This window comes from Bacillus rossius, chromosome 1, assembly GCF_032445375.1.
Source record: "Bacillus rossius redtenbacheri isolate Brsri chromosome 1, Brsri_v3, whole genome shotgun sequence".
In the NCBI taxonomy this organism is placed as follows: domain Eukaryota; kingdom Metazoa; phylum Arthropoda; class Insecta; order Phasmatodea; family Bacillidae; genus Bacillus; species Bacillus rossius.
This window is the reverse complement of record NC_086330.1, coordinates 351535831-351547480: the sequence shown is the minus strand read 5'-3', so window position 1 is coordinate 351547480 and position 11650 is coordinate 351535831. Positions and strand designations below refer to the sequence as shown.

Below are 11650 nucleotides of genomic sequence, written 5' to 3'. Positions count from 1 at the left end.
TGTAATCCACATGCTTGTAATAATGCATGACCTTTGCATCCCGCATGTATGTGCCCAGGGTTTTCCCTCTGTCTATGGAGGTTTTACCTGGGCCCAACTTATCTAGTATTAGTCTAGAATTAAGAGTGAGGGGAGTTAGTCATGGCGAAAACGTCTGCCATGGCTGGCCAATCCCCTCCTAGCACATGATGCACGTGACCTTTTCTGCATGGTTAAAAACCCGCATGTTTAGAGCGTATAGGGCTTGCCCTGAGACGCACTTAGAGTCTTCCCTACCTAGACCCCTCCCTTACAAACTTAGTTTTAACTTAGGTTAGGAAAAAAAACAGTCAGAGTGTTATTTCCCACTTTTCAGACGATTGCGTCCCTGCACGAGTCAGATTTCGGAACTTACAAATGTGGAGAACGTGGCAGGTTGGTTGCCTCGATTCGATGTTTTTTCTCGGAGATACTGCCGTTACCCCTCCTCCCAATCATTGCCTCAGTGCTCCATTCTCTTATCCTCGCCCTTCATCGTCTCTTATTGCATAGACGTGGACGAGGGGTTAAGGGTCTCGCCCACCCGGACACACACACGGTGTGCAGAGCTTCAGAAAAAAAAAACTTCGCGTTTTAAAAAAAGATATCCGAATGGGGTATGTTAACGAAAAGCATTTAACGACACGCTGAGGTGGATTTGGTTTTTGAATTGTATTTTTATAATAGTGAAAATTGCTAAATCGCGTGCTTACACAACAATTTTTAGGCATGAAACATTCTAAACAGATACTTGAAAACACTCGAGGTACTTGCACTAAAACTTTATCTGCATATATATTTCGTATATACTTAATGTTAAGGCTACCGCTCAAATGTCATAGTTGCCCTCTATGCCCAGTCCACAGACCTGTGCTTAGAGGCGATACCGCGCTAGAAGCACCAGCGAGCGTCGCACTTATCATCCCGCCTCACTAATTAGGCGGGCCACTTAAGCCCTGTTTGATTTATTCATCGTTCAGGTTCCCTGAGTCGTTGATGTGAAAGAACTAGGAAAGTTAGCTGTTTCGCTTCATCATAAGGGGTACATTCAAACAACTTTATACCTTTGGCCTACTTCTGCTACTTGCTCACAGTTATGTGGAAGAGACTTGAGCCAAAGAGGATCCTTCAATAGGGGCATGCAGATTTCGCGAAAAGATTTGGAGAGGCTAGATGAAAGTTAAAACACTGTACCATCGTCTGTGTTTCGTGATTGGGTGAGTTTCTCCCAGGTACATATCGATTGTAACAACACCAATCACAGTGATTCAGTGCGGAAGCAAACACGTCCTGAGTGGCAGCAAATTGATAAATCAGGAAATAAAAACATGTATTTATTTGATTTTTTTTTCCGTTGCAGATCGATGTATTATTGTATGACACGTCTTTTTCATTGCCCACTGGCAAACTTAACACTCTAAATTCGAATTGGTTCAAATTGCTACAAAATAGTCAATTAGACTATGAATCTGTTGAAACCTATCCACTTGGTCAGTTGATTCCTACAGTTTGAATGGCACTATTATCGTTGGATTTCATTGATTTCTCTGTGAGTTCTGCTTTTTAATCTCAGGTTAATAGCGCAATTCACTGATTCAACAGCCAGTAAAAAGCTGTTAGCGGAATTTGAAGTTACTAACATTTCACTGATACAAATAACAGATCCACATACAGAGTGTACTCACAAATATTATCTACTGGATGCAAAAAAAAAATTCAAACCTGTTGACAGTTCATAAAAACTGCATTGAAACATAGTAATGTAAACAAACGAATTTTTAAACCAAGAGAGTTTGAAAGTTCTATGAGATTTAAACGGGCAGGAGACAAGAAGCTGTCTACGTCATCATTGCTCTATGTGCTTCCAAAGCGTTGGCCGCCAGTCGCCTCTTGAAAAAATAAAGTACCGTACGTTTCTCTCTTCACTCCTGTGCGATGTTTTTGTCCTGAAGCACGCGCGCTCCCCTCATTCCATTCTCCTGGTTCAACTTCCCCTCCACGGAGGCGCCCTTCTCCTACCTTCTTTGCCCGTGCGGGGGAGGGGGGGTAGGGGTGACCCTCCCGCCGCGGCTAGTGGCCGTTGGGATTCAGATTTCAGTTGCCGCGGCGTCTTCAGACGGTTTCGGGGTTGCGTGCGTTCTGTCCTCTCGGGCGACAACGTTGTCAGGTGTGTTGTCGAGCGGCGAGTGATCTGTGTTGTGTGTGTACACCCTGCTCACCGCAGAGTCGTCGGGTTGATTCTCCAATCTCGTCCAGGTGAGCTCCAGGGATACGTCCCCGTCAGCGGAGTTTTGAAGGGGGAAAAAAATTCGTTGTCTGTAAAGCCGGTTTACAGACGATAGTTTAACGTGACGTCATAATAAAACATTGATGGAATGATTGCATATTTTTATGAATAAAATTGAATAATTTTAATTGAATTATCACTATTTTGTATGGATGCAAAGAAGGAGTGAAATGAAATCTACAATTTAATAGATAAATTTACTTTTATTTGCACTCATTAATTCAAATATGTTTATTACTTTAACGAAGAGATTATTTTAACTATAACTTTTGTACATGTTTGCTATTTAACTTCTTCCAATCTGTGTTATTCTGTTAAGGATAGGACGATGATAGGAAAAGGAGGAAACGAATGGGAGTGTTTCAAGTTTAATGTGCCTCGAAAAAGTCAAATCGATGGTTGTTCCAATCAAGTGGAAGCTAGATAGATACGGCGTAAGCGTACAGTGAGCGTAACGGGACACAGCGTAACGGGACACTGTGCGTTGCGGGACACTTTTTCGTGCGTGCAGCCGGCGTTCATCGATTTATTAGACGTTGTCAAAAAAATCCTAGATTCACAATGAAGGCAGCGTGTTATTTTGTGTGATGCGAAGTGAGCTGTTTACAACAAACCTCAAAGGCAGCGATGCATGTTGAGAAGGATATAATAACTGTCCGAACCCCCCCTCTTTTTTTAAATTTTTATTGAACTTATTAACACCTGTGTTTTTTTTTTTTTTTTTTTTTTTAACATTTTAAAACTTGATTGGGTCTGCGCCAACCAGCCGCAGTGTTGCTATTAAATCTGGCAGGATTTTTTTTGAAAGGGGATTGATAAGTGTTCAACTAGATAGAATGCATTATGTTGTAAATAATTTAAATTCGCCCTTGGCAGAACTCTTCAAATAGAAAATTTATTTCACCCACGGGAATTGGAGGATGGAGGAGGATTGTTTACAGTGTAGTACTTAATAATTAACAGTAAGAATTAACCCTGTCCTTAAAATACACTATTAAAAATTTTCCTTTAATTTGCGAAGAATGCTGGTTACAAATTATCCAGGGATCTTCTTAAACATATCAACATCATCGTACATTTATATTTTTTTAAAGTCAAATTACTTTAAACCGGAATCCACAAGAATGCTCTTGTTGTAGAAGCAAAGCATTCAAAAACTTGTTTAGACTCCTGCAGAAACACTGTTATTTCTTCCACTTGCGTGTTTACTACATATGTTCATAACGAAAACCAGAACTCTTTGGTCGAAATACGGCGTAGTTTCTGCGAAGATCCAGTTAGGAAGAACTCTTCGTTTATTTGAGGTGAAATCTTCCTTGAAAAGTCCGTAAATTATATGTGATTTATAACAGTGCGTGACTGTGTATATACTTTGAATATATATACTGTATAGAAGTCGCGAGTGGATAGGATTTACTCTACGTTTTTCAGAAGCGTATGATGAGCAGCTTGGGAACTTCACCGCTGCAGTGCGCTGCCGTAACGCCCTGTATCGTCTTAGTTGTTATTTACACGTTAGAGCGCAGCGCTGTCGCCGGCTGTCATTCCCCGCACCCCTCATCCATCATTCACTGCAGCTCAAGGTCGTTCAACGGGAGGGGGGAAGGGGTGTTTGAAGAGTTCGACACTTGTCCGCTAGGGACCACCACAAGTCGATGCCCTAGAGATGGTGGCGACTGCGGCGGTGAATTAACCAACTACCTCAAAACCGTATTAGAAATTTTAACCTGGGCTGGCGACTTCTATACTGTATATATATTCAAAGGTATATACGAGTGCAATGGTTTACGACTGTAGGGCATCGTCAACTAGCCTTTGGCGTCATTTAGTGATCTGTTCAAACATTCCGGCGTCTTATTTATAGAGACCTTCAAGAGTCACGTCGCTGTTGGCTGTGATGAGGCACCACCGGAGATAAGAAGATAAGAAGTACATGTTTAGCGAAAAAAAAAAAAAAAAGATTTATTGTTAAGCGCAGTCACAGGCGACAATGTGGAAACTTAGTATTGAAGCGAATGCAGTCGCAGAAGTCTGCTGACACAAACCAGATAAAATAAAATTGCAAGCAGAGGGTTGAGAACACGTTTCGGCTCGACTAACAGATGGCACTGTTTCGTGAGAGGTTTTGTTCCCGAAGTTGCACCTCACCGAAACGGAACTAAAATTTCCGAATTTCCTCGCGATGAAATCTTTCCCTCTGAAGTATAACAGTACCGCGAGTAGTCTATGGGCGGTATTCCAAGACGTTCGGGGTAAGGTAGCGAATTAGCACTACCTTGTTGGCATAAAACCGTAACGTTACTCGCGGGCCGTATTCCAGAACGTCTCCAAACCGTATCTCAGCCAGGGTGCCCACAAGGAAAATATATTTCGTACCAACTTGGGCGGGAAAAAAGTACTAGATTTGAAAAAAAAAAAGTACTAAATTATAATTTGTTATGGTTTTAACAATTTAGGAAGTTATAATAAAATTGCAATGCTCTAACTTAAATATCACACCACACACACATACATTCCGTAGTTTTTTAAAATAATTACGCTTAATAATAAAACATATTGGAGTTATTGTAATATTATTATATTAAAGAAAAAAGTACTAGATCCGAGCGTAAATGCACTAGACCACTAAAAAACTTATAAAAGTACTAGATCTAGTATGAAAGTACCTACTAACTGTGGACTCCCTGATCCCAGCAAGGGAACAGATCGGCAGCTGCTTTAATAAAGGATGCCCTGCCGAGGCTAGAAACTGGTTCTAACGCATTCTTGCGGACGTTTCACAACCGTCGATACTATTGTTGCGGCAAAAATACTAGAGATAGCAGCACCGTCGCACAAATATAAAACCGCCTTTTTAATTTTCTCACGTACTTACTTTTTAAGTTTCGGTTATTTCTTGTTATGACAATTATATTGTGCAAAATGTATTCCAGGATAGTTTCGCTACCATTAAGTTTCATTTGGCACACCAATATGTTCCCGATTTTTACGAAATTGAATATTTATACGAGTTAATGGCGCCAAAAACGCGGGTCCTCCATCTGGACGAAACACCAAAAAAAAAGTGAGCTCTGCACATGCGCGGAATTTGAGCAACAGAGAGGTCACGGATACGACACCGAAATCCGTTAAAAAAAATAAGGGCCTGGCCGTGTCCTATCGTGCACTAGGAATACGGTTAGGGAACAGGTGTAGCATACGTAATACCTGAACCCTATTTTTTTCTCTCTTGGAATATCGGCCTAGAATATGTTAATGCAGAAAGCCATAGCCCATAGGGAACCATCGTAGATTCACTTCATACATGGTACTCATGTTTCACCACATTTTTTTTTTTTTTGAAAATTGGAATGTGACGTTGACGTGAGCATCCGTTTTCTTCGCTGATACATCTAATCGATTCGCTCATTATGCATCTCTAAATATTCGACTGAATATTTCTTCATAGATAACCACCTAACTACAAAGTATCAATCGCTAGTGTCATATTAATTTTTTTTAATACTTTAGTGTCAAACAAATTAATATTTTTTTGAGTGATAGTCAACGACTTTTTGCCATTAGTGGCCAGCATTCTATTCACACACGACGTAATCAAATAGTAAATAAATACGTTAAATATCAGGAATTTTACAATTTAGAAAAAATACAACAATAAACCGATATAAATGTACAAATACTTAATCAACTGCCCAAAAAAATAAGCAATAAGTACTGAAAATTGCAAACAAATCAAAGTATTAACTTATTTTCGTGTTTCCGATAGCATCTTCGGCTCCGTTTCGAGATAGTTGACGGTGTTCCAACGAAGAATGCACCTGAAATAAACGAATTGTTATTTGCAGTTCCATATAACTACGACGCACGCCGTATTCCGACTTCAGTGTTTTGGGATTAGTTGTAAAAATGCACGTTTTGATGTGGACCTGACAAAATTGTGAGCGTTTGATTTTTTTCTAAATACTCCAGGGTGATTTCTTATGAGTTCACGTCCAGTGTATTGTAAACTCACTCTTTATTTTGTTTTTCCACGTGAATTTTAGGTTTATTCTGACAGGACATTCTGATCATTCCATTTTAATCTCATTACATGCTATTTACAGACTGTTCATATAAATTTATCACGCTAGCTCTCTTTTGCATTTCATGTTTCGTCAAAAATTTCGTCTTCAGATATTTAATTAGGATTATAAAATAGCGGTAAAAAGTCACGCGAGGTTTCATGGTTATAATCACTTACGTGATATTGGAGTTATAATCATTTTCGTGACATTATAGTTATAACTTATGTGACATTTTACACACAGTAAATTAAAATTTAGGAAATATTTGGAGCAAAATATGTAACCGAGCAACATATGTAAAAGAGCTATCGTAAAAAGCTTACAGAATAGTCCTTAATAACAGTAACGACAAGAAAATAAAATAAAAAACATGTTCTGTGAGAGCGAAACCTGCAAATGCAGTGTGCAGAGATTCCGAAAAAAACTACGGGATTTGAAATTTTCTCAAAATATCCGAGTGGAGCTGTTCAAGAAAAGCATTTAAGGATACCTTGAGGGTGGATAAGTAGTTCTGTTTCAGGATTTCGTTTTTTAACTTTATTTTTAGGAGCGCGAAAATAGCTAAAAAGTATGTTTCCAGAACTATTTTTCAGCATGAAACTCCCGGTAGAGAGTCTCGAAAGCACCCAAAATATCTACATTACACCTTTCTCTTAATTTCTCCGCTATATGGGCCTAACGTTAATGGTTATCTTTAGTTCACAGTCTTGCACTTAGAGGCGATGTCGCACTTAGAAGCACCAGTGAGCGTCGCACTTATCATCCAACCTCACCAACACAATTACACCTCTGACAGAATAGTCCTCTTTTTTTCCTAACAAACATGTAGGACGTGTATACCTAACCGTATGGTTTTATTTTATTCTCCTAACCTAACTAAAACCTCTGAATATATATATACTGTATAGAAGTCGCGAGTGGATAGGATTTACTCTACGTTTTTCAGAAGCGTATGATGAGCAGCTTGGGAACTTCACCGCTGCAGGGCGCTGTCGTAACGCCCTGTATCGTCTTAGGTTGTTATTTACACGTTAGAGCGCAGCACTGTCGCCCGCTGTCATTCCCCGCACCCCCCATCTATCATTCACTGCAGCTCAAGGTCGTTCAACGGGAGGGGGAAGGGGTGTTTGAAGAGTTCGACACTTGTCCGCTAGGGACCACCACAAGTCGATGCCCTAGAGATGGTGGCGATTGCGGCGGTGAATTAACCAACTACCTCAAACCGTATTAGAAATTTTAACCTGGGCTGGCGACTTCTATACAGTATATATATTCAAAGCTAAAACTAAGTGTATTTGTTGCTGCTTCTTGCCGCGCGAAGCTTGTAAACTCGTGTTGGTGCTGCGCAAACAGACAGGTGGGATGTTATTTACGACGGCGGCCAGCTTTCCAAACAACAATGCTCCTAGTACTAACTCGACTCAATGGCAAGCACTTACATCCGGCTCTTTGCTGTTTGCCCAACGGGCATATCCAGCGTGAAAAAACGTTTCCAGCGCTCGTTACAAACGCTCGCTTTGTCCGCGCTTCAGGCACACAATACGTAGGCCCTGCACCTTCAGTTAAGCAGGGCTACGGTGCGAACTGTTTGAAGGAATATTGTAATCCAATTTTAAAAGTTTTGGGTGGTAGATATTATTTCTCACCACGTATGTTAAGTAATCAGTCTACTACAAGGGCCCCCCCCCCCCCCAATCTAAGCGATCCGGGTTCGATTCTCGGCGGTGTCTGACCCGGATTAATCGTAAGTGGAAAACCTGGCGGACGTTGCGTGAGCCGGTGGGTTTTATTAAAAAAAAAAGAACGAGACTTTGAGTACATACTCGGCAGAGATGTGTAACATCTAACCTGGGTAACTAGCAAACTTATTTGTTCTCATGTTGCAAATACACTTATAATACGAAATTTAAATTAGAATTAAATAAAAGTACAATTCTTTAAAATAATGCCGAGCGTGATAAATGCACAGAAATTTAGTTTTCAACTACATTTCTTGATGCGAATCACATGTAGTGTCCGCACCCACCATCGACTATTAAATCATTCGTTTTCCTGAGAGAATGGCTCCGATAAAAGCAAAAAAAAATATATATATATATATATTTGAAAAAAAAAAATACTAAACCCTGGACTTCGAACTGGTTTTCGGCTATGATTTTTTTTCTTGATAAAATACATTAAACAGTTAATACTTTAAAGTTTACCTTTGGCTTTGTGAACTTTGGTTCGTGCCATCCGCCACAGATGGCAGCACCGCGGTTACACATTTACGTTCCATGCGACTTCCGTTCCATTCACGAAATTACTCCTACCAAATACCTATACCGAGAGCTAAGATGTTAGACATAAAAAAAAAGGTAAATGGGTTTATCTATAAAACTACTCTATCTACTTTTACAAATTTACTGTCTGCTCTTGGCTGGATGTTCTTAGAGGCTAACTTGCGTTACGCAGCACCGGAAATCAAGGCCCTGTCACGCTGTCAGACTTTCACTTCCAACACCTTCTAATATGTTTTGTCAAATAATGTTGAAGGATCATGACGTTGCCGAAAACGTCTATAGCGCAACCATGTCTTGACATGAATTTCCGACAGGAATATGAATGTCTGTAATCTCGGGTTGGGTGTCACTTCGGCTGAGGTTTTCGACACCGCTTAAAACTCGTAAACTATGAAAGCTACAGAGTTGAAGTAAATATATCTTATGTGAGCAGACTTTGTTCTTGGTCTCTACGGCATGACTCACCTGACTAACAATTGCATTTAAGACGTAATGAGCGTTGGTTGGGATCGTCGAACTGAAGTCAGTGAGAGCTGTACCTACGACAGTGGTACGCAGATTTGCGTTATTTATACTTTAATTTGGTCGTGAGTAGGCACTAAGTGGTTATAGTTGAGTGGAATAACTATAAAATTAATAACTTTGTTTTTTTGGAGCCATTAATCGCAAAATGCCTAAGCGAAAACTGTTTATGTTGGAGAAAATAAAGAAAAGAGAAATCGCCCGAGCAGAAGCAATGCAGAGGAGTGTCGTAGGTAGCGAACGAGGCAAAACGTAGCCGAGAGAAATGAGCCAGTGGGGCAAAACGAGCTCCCGAACGAGGCGCGAAATTAGCGCTCGAGCGAGCCTCAGCCGTCCGCCTCGCGAGAAGCGACGGGGAATGCAGAAAACTGTTTTGGTGATCGACGTGGATGTGTTCTCTGATGATTGTCATGTTGATATGGAATCAGCTGAGCCGGTGGTTGTGAACGATGGGCCGAGTTTGTCGCGGTTTGGTGTTGCAATTTTTCTGGCGTAGCCGCCCGACCGTTAAGTAAAGACGTTCATCGAATTTGCGTCAAAAAATAAAGCAACATCAATTTGTTTACATTTTGACGTGACGTCTAATAAATCGATGAACGCCAGCTGCACGCACGGAAAAGGATGACTCATTCTCCCGTTACGCACATTGTCCCGTTACGCTTTGTCCCGTTACGCTCATTGTACGCTTGCGGCGCATCTATCTCTCCTCCACTCGATTAGAACAACCATCGATTTGACTTTTTCGAGGCACATTAAACTTGAAACACTCCCATTCGTTTCCTACTTTTTCTATCATTGTCCTATCCTTAACAGAATAACACAGATTGGAAAAAGTTAAATAGCAAACATGTATAAAAGTTATAGTTAAAATAATCTGTTCGTTAAAGTAATAAACATATTTGAATCAATGAGTGCAAATGAAAGTAAATTTATCAATTAAGTAAATTGTAGATTTCATTTCACTCCTTTGTATCCATACAAAATAGTGATAATTGAATAAAAATGAATCAATTTTATTCATAAAAGTATGCAATCATTTCATTAATGTTTTGTTATGACGATGTCACGTAAACTATCGTCCGTAAACCGACTTTACAGACAACCATTTTTTTTTTATTTTATTTCATACACAACACTCCCGTTCAGCGCGAAGGAAATTCACGGAACAAATTCCTGGCGTCTGTAGTCCAAAATACAGCCTACCCAGAATTTTGTTTTGACAAGTTGGATGACTTTAGTTTCCGTCAAACATTTTGCGTATAGTACAGATTATAAAAAAAAGTTTGTTGGACAGAATCAGCCAATCAGAATCGTGGCCAGCGAACACGGGAATGGTGTCCATTTCCGTCTCAATGAATCTTTAAAATGACGAGGAACACATGGGCGAGAAAGAGGTTATAAAGAAGAAATAACTAATGTATCGTTAATATGAATGTCGTATCCAAAACAAGTGTATATTTAAAAAGGAAATTATGTGTCTATAACTTGAAAAAGTCACTGAACCTTAATTTTATTATGTAACGAGAATAAAAGTGAGTTTAATTTATAAATGATTAAAAAAAAATATCATAACACGTTCAAAAGTTTCATCCAGCTCTTTGATATATTATTTAATTTCGAAATTAGATTAAAATTGAAAAGTTTTGGATAGCTAAAACCAAAAATTTACTTTGATGGTGTGACGTGATTTAAAACATATTTGAGGTTATCTGGCCAACTTTATTTTAATGGGAGAAATCGGAGGCTATTTTACGTCCAATATTACCCCTACAACCTTATTGTCAAATGCAGTTGGCGACAAAAATTTGACTGTGTGACAGGGTCTTTAGAGTTTTTATTTCACCCGAAAATCACTTTTCAATATGAAATTTTACCTGATGATATATTTAGATCGTATATTACGTGACTACTTCTTAGTTTCTGGGTTTAGGCCACGCCCATAATCCGATTTGGCTGGGGTTGGGAGGGAGGGGGGGCAGGGAGGGCCCCTCTAAATTAAGAAGCCCCTCACTCTTGCTTTCAAATTCGTGACTGTGAAACGGGGTTGATAAACGTAAACAACAAAAAACTATGTTTCCTGTATGTTTTAAATTTTTTCTTCTTATCGCATGCATATAGGCCAAAATATTGACACTGCACAGCATACGAGCGCGGCATCCACAGATGACTTTATGTCAGTTGACCCCTCGTGCAGAACTGTCGGGCCGAGCAGATTTCTGCGGGCCCGCCTTGCGAATCCTGCAGATTTCCGCCCCTGGTCGTGTCAGGGAAAACGGCGGCTTCGCCCAACGTTTCAGCACGCTGTTTCGTCGATTGTCCTGAAGATGGCTGCAACAAGGAATACCGAATCGTCACGCAAAACACCATCATTTCCACGGACTTATTCTCAACCATATGAGCCAATATGTAGATGCGAAAGGCGTATCCAACTCAAAACAAAACGAGGGTTATTTTTTTTTGTAATTAGGAAGGACGTA

General features: G+C 39.9%; 1 protein-coding gene across 1 annotated transcript in view; it reads left to right on the top strand.

The window, feature by feature from the left end:
- Window positions 1–2107: 2107 nt before the first annotated feature.
- The window catches only part of LOC134528228 (D-beta-hydroxybutyrate dehydrogenase, mitochondrial), a 106985-nt gene continuing 97442 nt past the window's right edge, over window positions 2108–11650 (top strand). The window contains exon 1 of the mRNA XM_063361648.1: window positions 2108–2274. The gene's annotated coding sequence lies outside the window, so the exon portion shown is untranslated. The remainder of the gene's footprint in view (window positions 2275–11650) is intronic.